Here is a 13,510-nt window from a genome sequence, read left to right on the forward strand (position 1 = left end):
TAACAATAGTTTTCCAATCCATCAGCATGGAATGTTTTTCAATTGTTTTGTGTCTTCTTCCAATTTCTTTCGTAAACTTTTTTTATTTTTAACGTTCACTTATTTTTGAGAGAGGATGAGCATGGGAGGGGCAGAGAAAGAGGGAAACAGAGGATCCAAAGCAGGCTCTGTGCTGAGAGCAGAGAACCTGATGTGGCAACTGAACTCACAAACCATGAGATCATGACCTGAGCCAAACTCAGACCCTTAACCTACTAAGCCACCCAGGTACCCCTATTTCATAATCTTTCTAGAGTTTTCAGTGTATAGCTTTTTCACCTCTTTGGTTAGGTTTATTCCTAGGTATTTCATGAGTTTTGGTGCAATTGTAAATGGGATCAATTCCTTGAATTCTCTTTCTGTTGCTTCATTATTAGTGTATAGAAATGCAAACAATTTCTGCACATTGGTTTTATATCCTGCAACTTTGCTGAGCTCATGTATCACTTCTAGCAGTGTTTTACTGGAGTCTTCTGGGTTTTCCACATACAGTATCATGTCTTCTGCAAACAGTGAACGTTTGACTTCCTCCTTGCTGATTTGGATGCCTTCCATTTCTTTGTGTTGTCTGATTGCTGAGGCTAGGACTTCCAACACTATGTTGAATAATAGTGGTGAGAGTGGACATCCTTGTCATGTTCCTGACACTAGGGGGAAAACTCTCAGTTTTTCCCCATTGAGGATGATATTAGCTGTGGGTCTTTCGTATGTGGCCTTTGTGATCTTGAGGTATAATCCTTCTATCCCTACTTTCTTGAGGGATTTTATCAAGAAAGGATGCTGTATTTTGTCAAATGCTTTTTCAGCGTCTATTGAGAGTATCATGTGGTTCTTATCCTTTCCTTTATTAATGTGATGTATCACATTGATTGTTTTGTGGATATTGAACCAGCCCTGCAACCCAGGTATAAATCCCACAGGGTCGTGGTGAATAATTTTCTTAATGTATTGTTGGATCCGGTTGGCTAGTATCTTGTTCAGGATTTTTGCATCCATGTTCATCAGAGAAATTGCTCTGTGGTTCTCGTTTTTAGTGGAGTCTTTGTCTGGTTCTGGAATCAAGGTAATGCTGGCCTTGTAGAATGAGTTTGGAACTTTTCCTCCCATTTCTTTTTTTTTTTTTCTTTTTTTTTTTTCTTTTTTTGAAACATCTTCAAAAGAACGGGTGTTGTTAACTCTCCTTAAGAGTGGTAGAATTGCCCTGGAAAGCCATCTGGCCCTCCACTCTTGTTTGTTGAAGGGTTTTTTGTGTTTTTTTTAAAATTTTTTTTTATGTTTTTTTTTTTTTATTTTTGAAGGACAGACAGAGCATGAGCGGGGGAGGAGCAGGGAGAGAGGGAGACACAGAATTTGAAGCAGGCTCCAGGTTCTGAGCTGTCAGCACAGAGCCCGATGCGGGGCTCGAACTCACAAACTGTGAGATCATGACCTGAGCCGAAGTCGGACATTTAACTGACTGAGCCACCCAGGTGCCCCAAAGGGTTTTTGATTACTGATTTAATTTCTTTACTGGTTATGGGTCTGTTCAAATTTTCTATTTCTTCCTGTTTCAGTTTTGGTAGGTTATATGTTTCTAGGACTCTGTCCATCTCTTCCAGATTGCCCAATTTGTTGGCATATAATTGTTCATCATATTCTCTTACTATTGTTTGTATTTCTGCTGTGTTGGTTGTGATCTCTCCTCTTTTATTCGTGATTTTATTTATTTGGGTCCTTTCTTTTTTCTTTTTAATCAATCTGACTAGGGGTTTATCAATTTTGTTAAGTCTTTCAAAGAACCAGCTCCTGGTTTCATTGATCTGTTCTACTGTTTTTTGTTTTGTTTCGTTTTGTTTTTATATGTATCATTGACTTCTGCTCTAATTTTTTATTATTTCCCTTTGTCTGCTGGTTTGGGGCTCTATTTGCCGTTCTTTTTCCAGCTCTTTTAGGTGTAAGGTTAGGTTGTGTATTTGAGACCTTTCTTCCTTGTTTAGGAAGGCCTGGGTTACTATAGACTTCCCTCTTACGACCGCCTTTGCTACATCCCAGAGGTTTTGGGCTGTTGTGTTTTCATTTTCATTGGCTTCCATGTACTTTTTAGTTTCCTCTTTAATTTCTTGATTAACCCATTCATTCTTCAGTATGATTTTTTTTTTATCTCCAAGTATTCATGGTCTTTCCAAATTGTTTATCGTGGTTGATTTTGAGTTTCCTAGCACTGTGGTCTGAAAACATGCATGGTATGATCTCGATCTTTTTGTACTTGTTGAGGGCTGATTTGTGTCCCAGTATGGATCTATTCTGGAGAATGTTCCATGTGCAGTCGAGAAGAATGTGAATTCTGCTGCTTTCGGATGAAATGTTCTGAATATATCTGTTAAGTCCATCTGATCCAGTGGGTCATTCAAAGCCGTTGATTTTCTTCTTCGATACTCTGTCAATTGCTGTAATTGGGGTGTTGAAGTCCCCTACTATTATGGTATTATAATCAATGAGTTTCTTTATGTTTGTGATTAATTGATTTATATATTTGGGTGCTTCACGTTGGGGGCATAAATATTTACAATTGTTAGATCATCTTAGTGGGTACCCCTTAATTATGATATGACACCTTTCTTCATCTTTTGTTACAGTCTTCATTTTAAAATCTAGTTTGTCTGATATAAGCATAGGTACTCCAGCTTTCTTTTGATGACCATTAGCATGATAGATGGTTCTCCATCCACTTACTTTTTATCTGCAGGTATCTTTAGGTCTAAAATGAGTCTCTTGTAAGCAGCATATAGATGAGTTTTGTTTTTTGGAGGTCTGGTTTGGTGGTTATGAACTCCTTTAGTTTCTGTCTGGAAAACTCTTTATCTCTCCTTCTATTTTGAATCTCTCCTTCTCCTTGCTGGAAAAAGAATTCTTGGCTGCTTATTTTTCCAATTCAGTATGTTCAATGTATCTTGCCGCTCCTTTCTGGCCTGCCAAGTTTCTGTGGGTAGGACTACTGTGAACCTGATCTGTCTTCCCTTATAAGTTAAGGACTTTTTCCCCCCTTGCTGCTTTCATAATTCTCTCCTTGTCTGTGTATTTTGTGAGTTTGACTATGATATGACGTGGTGATGGCCGGTTTTTGTTGAACCAAATGAGTTCTCTGTGCTTCTTGGATTTTAATATCTGTGTCCTTCCCCAGATTAGGACGTTTTCTTACATAAACATTGCTCACATAAACCTTCTGCCCCTTTTTCTCTCTCTTCATCTTCTGGGACTCAGATGATTCAGACGTCAGTCCTTTTTAATAAGTCACTGAGTTCTCTACGTCTTGTATCATGATCTTTTGCCTTTGTTTCCCTCTTCTTTCTGCTTCATTATTTTCCATAATTTTATCTTCTAAGTCATTGACTCCCTGCTCTGCTTTGCCCATCCTTACCGTCATGGCATCTATTCAAGACTGCATCTCAGTTATAGCACATTTAATTTCGTCCTGACTAGATTTTATTTCTTTTATCTCCACAGAAAGGGAGTCTATACTTTTTTCAACCCCAGCTAGTATTGTTATTAGCATGGTTCTAAATTCTCGTTCAGACATTTTTTTTTTAATGTTTATTTTTGAGAGACAGCGAGACATGGAGTGCAAGTGGAGGAGGGGCAGAGAGAGAGACACAGAATCTGAAGCAGGCTCCAGGCTCTGAGCTGTCAGCACAGTACCCGACATGGGGCTCGAACTCACAAACTGTGAGATCATGACCTGAGCTGAAGTCAGATGCTTAACCGAATGAGCCACCTGGGTACCCCATTCAGACATCTTGATTATGTCTGTGTTGATTAAGCCCCAGGCTGTCATTTCTTCCTGTTTTTTCTTTTGGGGTGAATTTCTCCCTGTTTCTGATTTTGGAGGAAGAAAAATTAATGAAATAAAAAACTAAAATCAAAAAATTAAAAACAAAAGATCAAAGGAAGCTAGATCCTAGGTGTGTTTTGGTCTGCTTGTGGAAGGAAGCTTGGTAGAATAGAGGGGGGGAAAATGGAAGGAAAAGTAAAAAAAAAAAAAAAAAAAAGTAAGAAAAATTTAAAAATTAAAAAATATATATAATAAAATAGAACAAAATGAAATGAGATAGAACAAAAAAAAAGTTTTTAAGTACAAAACATAAGAATACATTTTTCTTTCTGTATCCAAGAATGAGGTAGAAAGAAAGAAGGAAAAAACAATTTAAGCAAAAACAGAAGTAAAGAAAATGAACAAATAAAGGAACCAGCCCACAGAATGAAACCAGAATGAAGTTACATCTAGTTTTCCCTAGAACTTGAACTGTGAATCCTTCTACAGTCGTACACTAAGCAGGTGGAGGGGCTTGTGCTGGTCTTCTAGGGGATGAGCATGGAGGGCACAGCTGCGCGGGGCTTGGTGTCAGGGCTCCATTTCCCAGTTGGTGGCGCTGCTTAGCTCGCTAGGGTGGATCAGTGTGGCACGCATGTGCGTGGGCGGGAGAGGCGGAAATGGCTTCACCCAGCTGCCTCCTCTCTGGCGCAGGAACTTCCTGCTCTCATGGCCCGGCGATCAAGCACCCCTCCTTTGTCTCAGGCCGCTGTCCACTCCGCACCTCTACCTGTCCACGTCCAAGCTGTCCGCCTGCCAGGCGGCAACTCCCTCCAGAGTTTTATCTCGGATGGGGTTGTTTCAAAACCCCACGCTTCAGAGACCCTTGCAGCTTGGACCCGTGCCAACTCTCTGGGGGAGGGTCTCACTGAGCAAAGGTCGGTGCCCGGCAGGCCCCAGAAAACGTTCGTGCGATTGCGCGGCAGCAGAGGTTCAGACTACGGCAAACCACAACACACAGCCGCCCCGTGTTTCACCGCACTCTGGCATCTTTCTCCCAACACCAGCAAACGAGTCTGCCCTCCAGGGTCCACTGGGACCTTTGCCCAGGGGGAGGCCGTATGGCCTCTACCAGATGCACTCCAAGCGGGGGAACCGCTTCTCCCCATGTCGCCCATGGACCCCTCAGACCCCGCTGCCTGCTCCTGGGCATTCACCCCGCTTCCTCACCAGAGCACCATCAAGCACCGAACTCAGGAACTTCAGGCTCTACTTCACTGTTTATACAAGCCTGGTGGTATTGAAACCCACTCCTTTCTCCCCATCGGTGGTTTTGGGGAACGGGTTTCTTGTTGAGTCCCCTGCCAGTGTTTTTCACTCTTTCTCTCTCCCTCACTCCAGCTACTTTCAGAGGAGTACTTTTCTTGCACTGCCGATGCACCCCACTCTCCCTCTTCCTTTCTCTTTGTCCTCTCTCCACAAAAACCGCTGCCTACCTTCCGCAGCTTTTCTCTCCCCCAGTTCACCTCTCGGCACCACGTACTTGCCAAGTTTTGTGGCTCGAGTTCTGCAGATTGTTTTGTTAATCCTCTGGTCAACTTCCTAGGTGTCCAAAGTCTTTTGGTGCTGATCTAGCTGCATTTCAGGGACGAGACACCCTCGGGGTCTCCGGGCTGCTCTGCCATTTTAACTCCCCCTTCGAGATTCACTCATTTTACAGTACGTGTCCGTGCCTCATTCCTTTTTGGGGCTGAATCACCTGCGTCCTGTGTCTATGCCGCACCCGGTTCATCCATCCACACACCGGGGACACTTGGGACGTTTCCCTCTTTTGCGGGGAACGCACAGTTTTGCACCTGGCATTCGTGTGCACACATCTGAGTGTCTGTTTCCGTTTACGTAGGCCTGGAACACTTGGGTCACACTGCCATTCTGTGTTTCACTTCTTGAGGAACCACCAAACTTTTTTCCACGTCAGCTGCCCTGACACTCCCACCAGCCAAGCACACGGTTCCACTTTCTCCACATCCTGACTCCCGCTTGTTTTCTGGATTCTGGCTCCTAGCTGTTCTTGTGAATGGGAAGTGGTATTGTCTTGTGTTTTGTCTTGTGTTTCCCTTCAGTTAGTGACGTTGAGGATTTTTGCACGTGTGTATTAGACATTTGTGTGTCATCCTAAATGAAATGTCTACGCAAGGTTTTGCTCGCTTTCTAACTGGGTCGAGTTTTTGTTATTCAGATATAAGCATTCTTTGTGTATTCTGGACGATAAAAATCTCATCATACATTTGATTTACAAATATGATCTTCCATTTCATGGGAGGCATTTCAATCTCTTGATGTTGACCTTTGACGTACAAAAGATTGTGATTTTCCTGAAGCCTAATTTCCCACTCTTTCTTGTGTTCAACCCACAACCAAGCCAGGAAATTCTGATGGCTCTAACTTCAAATACTATCTGGGCTTCAACCTCCACATCATAGCCACTGCTACCAACCCAGTGTGACCCACCACCTTGGCTGACATCACCTTCCTAGTGCCTGTTGTCATGGTAACAGAGGGGTCCTGTGCGGGTGCCTGATCAGCTCATCTTGAGGGTCCACGCCACCCACCACCAAAGTCCGTCTTCTTGGTCAGCCAGTGCATGTGACCCACCCTCTCCTCTCCTCTCACGTCTGCTGTTCCTCTCCCCCCTCACTCTGCTGGGGGCACAGTGGCCTCTGGTGTCCTTCGGACATCCAAGACTCCCTCCCTCCTGCAGAATGCCTTCATTATCTGGTGCAGCCATAACACAGAGACAGACATTTGTGGTATCACAACTGAGGTGGCTGGAAGCCTGAGATCAAGTTGTCCACAAGGCTGGTTCCTTCTGGAGGCTCTGAAGAACAATCTGTCCCAGGCCTCCCTCCCAGCTTCTGGGGGTTGCCCACAACCCTTTGCATTCCTTGGCGGGTAGACACATCATGCCAATCCCTGCTTCTGTCTCACGTGGTCAAGCCCTGTCTTCAGCGCAGGCCTCTGTGTCCCAATTTCCCCGTTTTATAAGGACACCCATCACTGGGTCAAGACCTACCCTGACCCAGTATGGCTTCATCTTCATTACATGTGCGAACACCTTATGTCTAGAGAAGGCTGTAGTCGGAAGTCCATTTGACATGAAACTTGGGGGGTACAATACTGGACCCAGAGTATGTATATGCCTGCACTGCGTATATCTTATCATCAATTTCGGTATCAACTTGCAGTGTTATTATCTGAAATCCTTTACTTTACTATTTTGGTTTCCTAGTCCTTCCAACCACATGCACAACATCTCTATGAAATATACATAAACATTCCAGATTATATACACATGTATTGCTGAGACACATTATATGAACTCCACGTACATCTTCCTTCCATCCCTTCACTGTACTACAATACTACTATGCAAGGTCAATGAAATCTACATGTAGATAACTATGGTTCTGCTGAATTGTGTTATTTAATCGTGGGTAAGGCCAGCAGGCATATTTCCCAGAATCCCTGTCTTTATGATTCTAGGTGACAATTCACCAATGGTCAAATTGCATGAGTACTAGAAGTAGAAATGAAGGGGTGCCTGGGTGGCTCAGTCAGTCAAGCATCCGACTTTGGTTCAGGTCATGATCTCAGTTTGTGAGTTCCAGCCCCACATCGGGTTCTCTGCTCTCAATGCAGAGCCTGCTTTGGGATCCTCTGTCCCCCCTTTCTCTGTCCCTCCCCTACTCGCACTTTCCCTCAAAATAAACTTTAAAAAGGAACGCACAAGTGAAGATGCCCTAGTCTAGAGTTGGGGTCACCATACAGACGGATCAATGCATAGGGGCTCGCGGCCCATCTTTCTGAGTACTAGCCTCTCATTCAACCATGTACCCTAACCAAACACCAAACTTTTCTCTTCCATTTTCTTAGCAGTCCTGTGTTCCACTCATGATCTTCCCCATCATGGAATACAGATTCTAGGGTCAGAAATCCACAGCTTTGGGTTTTCCAGCCAGTCACACCTTGTCCCCCAGGCCCCTAATTTAGGTTGTCACGTTTGTTGATTTTCTTTGGTGCTTTGACTCCCCTCTTTTCTAGATCATACCATGTTTGTATAATAACATAGCATTTGTGGGTGCCAGCTGGCTTGGTCGGTGATCAGTCTTGATCTCCAGTTAATGAGTTTAAGCCCCACATTGGCTGAAGAGGTTACTTGAAAAAAAGGGGGGGGGATTTCTTTTGTATAGCAAATATCCGTCATCTCAATAATTTTAGATCAGGGATCTCGATGCCAGGACAACAGATATAATGGCACAGCTAAAAGGCACATGGAATTTTGACCCTCTGCTGCTTTGTTGAGTGCATATTCTATCCTTCCATGTGAGAAATTAGCACCTTCCGCATATCTCAGGGTAAATGTACGAGTTCTCCATTTACACAGAGCTGAATCCAAGTCATTGGTAAATGCTGACTTATTCTATTTACGTGAGATTAAAACGGCGTGCATTTAATTTTTCTAACGTTTATTTACTTTTTGAGAGACAGAGACAGAGCATGAGTAGGGGAGGGGCAGAGAGAGAGGGAGACACAGAATCTGAAGCCGGCTCCAGGCTCTGAGCCATTAGCACAGAGCCCGATGCGGGGCTCAAACTCACAGACCATGAGATCATGACCTGAGCCGAAGTTGGACGCTCAACCGACAGAGCCCCCCAGGTGCCCCCCCCAATCTACATTTGTTTACTCAAACAGATGATTCTACTTGTTTCCCAGGAACTCCTAAGTTGTGTTTAACTATCACTTGTATACTAACAAATCTAACTTTCTTTACAAGAGAGATTTTATCAAAATATCCCTTTGCACTTATGTAGTGTCAAATCAGCCTTGCTATTTCTCATTTAAGACAATTCTTGGTTAATATTTTCATGCATTCTTAGTCATGGTACCAGCTGCACAGGATTTCAGGGATTTTTTTCTTTTGGGTCGATATTTTAAATTCTTATATACTTACGATCTTTGTCATTACCGTGATTGTAACACATTACTAAGACTAAGGCGATGACTTCATCAATGCCCTCCACTCAAAGACCACCAGGACCACACCTGTCGGCAGAGAGGATCACAGTGGATCGGGACATTGGATGACCACAACTCATGAAGGTGGGCGGAGGTGTCGGTGTGAGGGACACACTGTGACATGTACCGCGTGAGGACGTGTTCTGACATGACGCATGCAGACGTGTGACAGATGATGGGGGCGTGTGGGAAGGGCTCCCTTATTCTGGACTAGATGCTGTCAGGAGGTACAGGTAAGTTTGTGATTGGAGATCTTCACGCTTCTTGTCTAGAAAGCAGGGGGGATGCGGTGCAGCTCAAACTATGAATAAAGAGGCAGCACGGGGCGCCTGGGGGGCTCAGTCGGTTAAGCGTCCTAGGTCATGATCTCCCAGTTTGTGAGTTCGAGCCCCGCGTCGGGCTCTGTGCTGACAGCTCAGAGCCTGGAGCCTGCTTCGGATTCTGTGTCTCCCTCCCTCTCTGCCCCTCCCCTGCTCATGCTCTGTCTCTCTCTCTCAAAAAATAAAATAAACATTTTAAAAAATTTTAAAAAAAGAAAAGAGGCAGCAGACACATCAGCAAGAAGCAGGGAATATGTGGGGAGCTGTATGGACTGGACTCAATTTTTTAGCCTCTTTACGCACATGACCGTATCGTGGTCTTCATGTGCCTTGACGCATCACAGACAAGGGAGTGCCTCGTCCGAGGACAGGCGGGTGAAATGGTTTCTGCTCCGTGAATGTCACAGCCCAGTACCGAGCGCCGGGCCGGCTTCCGTGTCTGAGGCTATGACTGCCATTCTCACCGACTGTGTGAACACGGACGTGCTGCTTACTCATATCCGGCAGTGTGTTAAACGTCCTCCTTAAGGGAACCCTGTCAGCACATATAAATCTAGTTGCTCAAATCCCATACTTTTTTTCCCCTCTCCTTGTATGAGTTAACTGAGGCCTATAAATCTAGGTGAATTTTTAGAGGGCACCAAGCATAGGAACAACAACAACAAAACAAACAACTCAGGATTATGATTCAAATTTATCCTTTCTTTCCCAGACTCTATACTCAGCGTCAGGGGCTGATTACTGACCCTACTTCAGGTGCCACACACCTGGCTCAAAGCACACCATCACATTCCGTGCTGGTCCAGGCACTGTAAGCACTTGCCCACATGGCCTCGGGCTCACGGCCGCCCACCCTCCTGCTCGTGCTCACTCCCGTGGTGCTCCCCGGGGTCACCCCCTCATTACATGCACTGACCATCCCTCTCAGACCTGAGTGTAATAAACTGTTGTCCTGGGGTTTCCTGTGCCCCCTCCTGTGACCATACGACACTGGCCAACCCCTAATGGCCACAGAACAGGTGCCCGTTCACAGCCTCTAAACATGAACTCTGGGGTTGTCCCTGCAAAACTGCAGAGTCAGAATCAGAAAGGCACCAGAGAGAAAAGGAAGACCACTTCACAAGGAAAACCTCACCTGGGTATTTGCAGACCATGTTTGAAATCAGGGATTTCACAGTTATGCTATGAACAAGCAAGAGTCCCACGGAAAATGTCACATACAGACTATTTCCCACCGTCGGTGCTGAAATCGCAATGTTGTTGGGATCCACACCTTCCACACTTGTTAGGTCAGTGTGTTGTCGGCCGGTGACAAGGTCATATTGGGGGACTGAGGACAGCAGAGAGGAAAGCCCATTCCGACATTGGCTGGAATGACTACACATAAGTATTACTCTCTGAAGACACAGATATCTTTATTTTCCATTTACACTACCAACTTCCTGTACATTTCCTTTGCCATTTCCTTCCCCAAGTCCCCGTGGAACCCCTCCCCTTACACATCATCTCAGACGTGAAGCCCGACCAGCCCCACCCGAAATACAACCAGACTCCCACCACGCCAGATCAGTTGCTATCTCTGTGTCAACTGGGGCAGATCAACAAAAGCACGAGTGGACTATTCTTCCTCCACTGGGAATAATACAAGGAGACACCACTGGGTGAAGCATTACGAACCAATTACACATCCGTCACAGTTAGAAGCGTCCTGTTCAGCACAATTCCCAGCAAGGAAGGAGTAAGGGAGGAAGGACACATTTCCATTCTGGGGTCAGTTTTCCATCACACCTCTAAGGAATGTGGACAGCACACACTGGGAAGCAGCATTTCCAGAAACTGTTAGTTTCCTCAAGGCAGTTCTGCCTGGAGCTCCGTGTAATAACGGATTCCCAGCACAACTAAGACTCACAACAGCAACAACGCTGTTTTTTCTAGTTGTTGACAGACAAGTAGGGAAGATGAATGTGTTTGGCTCCCCTCCCACACTCTTGAGCTGCAAGACCATTACTCTGGGAGGAGGCCACTACATAAGCAATATTTGGATTTTCACCCATTAGGAGTTAAGTCACTTAAAAATTTTTTTTTTTAGGGGCGCCTGGGTGGCTCAGTCGGTTAAGGGTCCGACTTCAGCTCAGGTCACGATCTCGCGCTCCGTGAGTTCGAGCCCCGCGTCGGGCTCTGGGCTGATGGCTCAGAGCCTGGAGCCTGCTTCAGATTCTGTGTCTCCCTCTCTCTCTGCCCCTCCCCCGTTCATGCGCTGTGTCTCTCTGTCTCAAAAAATAAATAAACGTTAAAAAAATTAAAAAAAAATTTTTTTTAATGTTTATTTATTTTTGAGAGAGAGAGACAGAGAGAGAGACCGAGCAGAGGGGCAGAGAGAGAGGGAGACACAGATTCTGAAGCAGGTTCCAGGCTTTCAGCTGTCAACACAGAGCCTGATGCAGGGCTCGAACCCAAAAACTGTGGGATCATGACCTGAGTCAAAGTCGGATGTTCAACTGACTGAGCCACCCAGGCACCCCATGAGTAAGTCATTTTACTGAGAAAATCATGACAGTTGTAGAGGAATTAAAGAAATACAAACCAGAAGGAAAATGTCATAATGTTTACGTACTTAGTACTATCAACCAAGAATATATATTTCAAAAAACTAACACAAGAAGTTAATCTTCTAGAATGGGATATTTTAAAATAACTTCTCAGTTGTGAAACATAAAACATATAATTTTTTTTAAATTTTTTTTTAACGTTTATTTATTTTTGAGACAGAGAGAGGAGGATCAGAGAGAGGGAGACACAGAATCTGAAACAGGCTCCAGGCCCCGAACTGTCAGCACAGAGCCCGACCCGGGGCTCGAACTCACGGACCGCGAGATCATGACCTGAGCCAAAGTCGGCCGCTTAACCGACTGAGCCACCCAGGTGCCCCAAACATATAATCTTAAAGCGTGCAACAGATGTGGAGTGCTGGGGTGGCTCAGTCGGTTAAGCATCCAACTTCGGCTCAGGTCAATATCTCGCGGTTTGTGAGTTCAAGCCCCATGTCGGGCTCTGTGCTGACAGCTCAGGGCCTGGAGCCTGCTTCAGATTCTGTGTCTCCCTCTCTCTCTGCCCCTTCTCCACTCACTCTCTTTCTCTCTCAAAAATGAATAAACATTAAAAAAAATTATGCAATAGATTTGAAAACCTTGGTAATGAGACTTCTATGAAGCAATGTAGAAAACGATGTTTGACCAAAAAAAAAAAAACAAAAAAAAAACGCACATTGTTTTGAATCACATATTAAAAATGACAGAATTAAACAGTGGGAAATCACACATAACAACAGACCATCATTAAACATACTGGGTTTCTCTCTTAGCAGTCAGCTATAGGGGAAAACTCCCACAAACTGCCAAATACACTCACAGGTGCTAATTCCAATCATGGAAACATCCAGAAAGAAAAAATGCAGGGTCAGCACAGCCTCTCCACAATGCAACCAGGGACAGAGGTTTCCTGCATCTGTGGCTACAGCATTCGATCTGTCAGGGGGGAGGGAGGCAGGATACAGACCTACCCTGAGAAGGACAAGATGCTTACCACAGAAATCATGTAAAGAAAAAGCATGGAGATGAAGGGGTCACAGGATAAGAGAGCTCGCTAAGCACAACAGCCTGAAGAGACGGCCTCACGGACACAAAGAGTCACAGGGCAACACAAGGATCCGTGGGGACCGGGAAGCCAAGACGGTCTGTCACGGGACAGCTCATGGAAGTCTCTGGAACATGCTAACAAGAACTAATGTCAAACTTTTCTTACATGGGGGCTGTTCCAGACGGCAGACCAGAAGCCAGGACAACACACCGTGGCTCGGGCCCACCTGGGTCCCCACGCGTCTGTCCCCTGGCGGCACGGAAGGATGGAGAATCACGGTTCCTCACTGCTGCTCTCCAAGCCCCACACAGCTTCTCTTCTCAGGGCCTTCCTCTCAGAGCCGCACAGAGGAGGACTCTGGGACATACGGCCTCCCGCCTCACACGGCTCACAACGAAACCCAGCAGAACCAGCCGGACACTAGCTTTCCACTTCAAGCCACAAGGTTTCTCTTCTTTTTTTTTTTTAAGTGTATATATTTACTTTGAGAGAGAGAGAGAGAGAGAGAGAGCTATCAGTGCAGAGCCTGACACGAGGCTCAATCCCATGAACCGCAAGCTCATCACCTGAGCTGAAATCAAGAGTGGGGCGCTTAACCCACTGAGCCACCCAGGCACCCCCAACAGTTACTCTTCGTAACTCAACAGGTCAT

The 13,510-nt window shown here is 45.2% G+C and overlaps 1 protein-coding gene across 1 annotated transcript in view; it reads right to left on the reverse strand.

Moving 5' to 3' along the window:
• Positions 1 to 13,510, reverse strand: part of LOC115502601 (zinc finger protein 77-like) — a 135,819-nt gene that overhangs the window by 88,055 nt on the left and 34,254 nt on the right. The gene's annotated exons all lie outside the window — the stretch shown is intronic.

This window comes from Lynx canadensis, chromosome A2 (assembly GCF_007474595.2).
Source record: "Lynx canadensis isolate LIC74 chromosome A2, mLynCan4.pri.v2, whole genome shotgun sequence".
NCBI lineage: Eukaryota > Metazoa > Chordata > Mammalia > Carnivora > Felidae > Lynx > Lynx canadensis.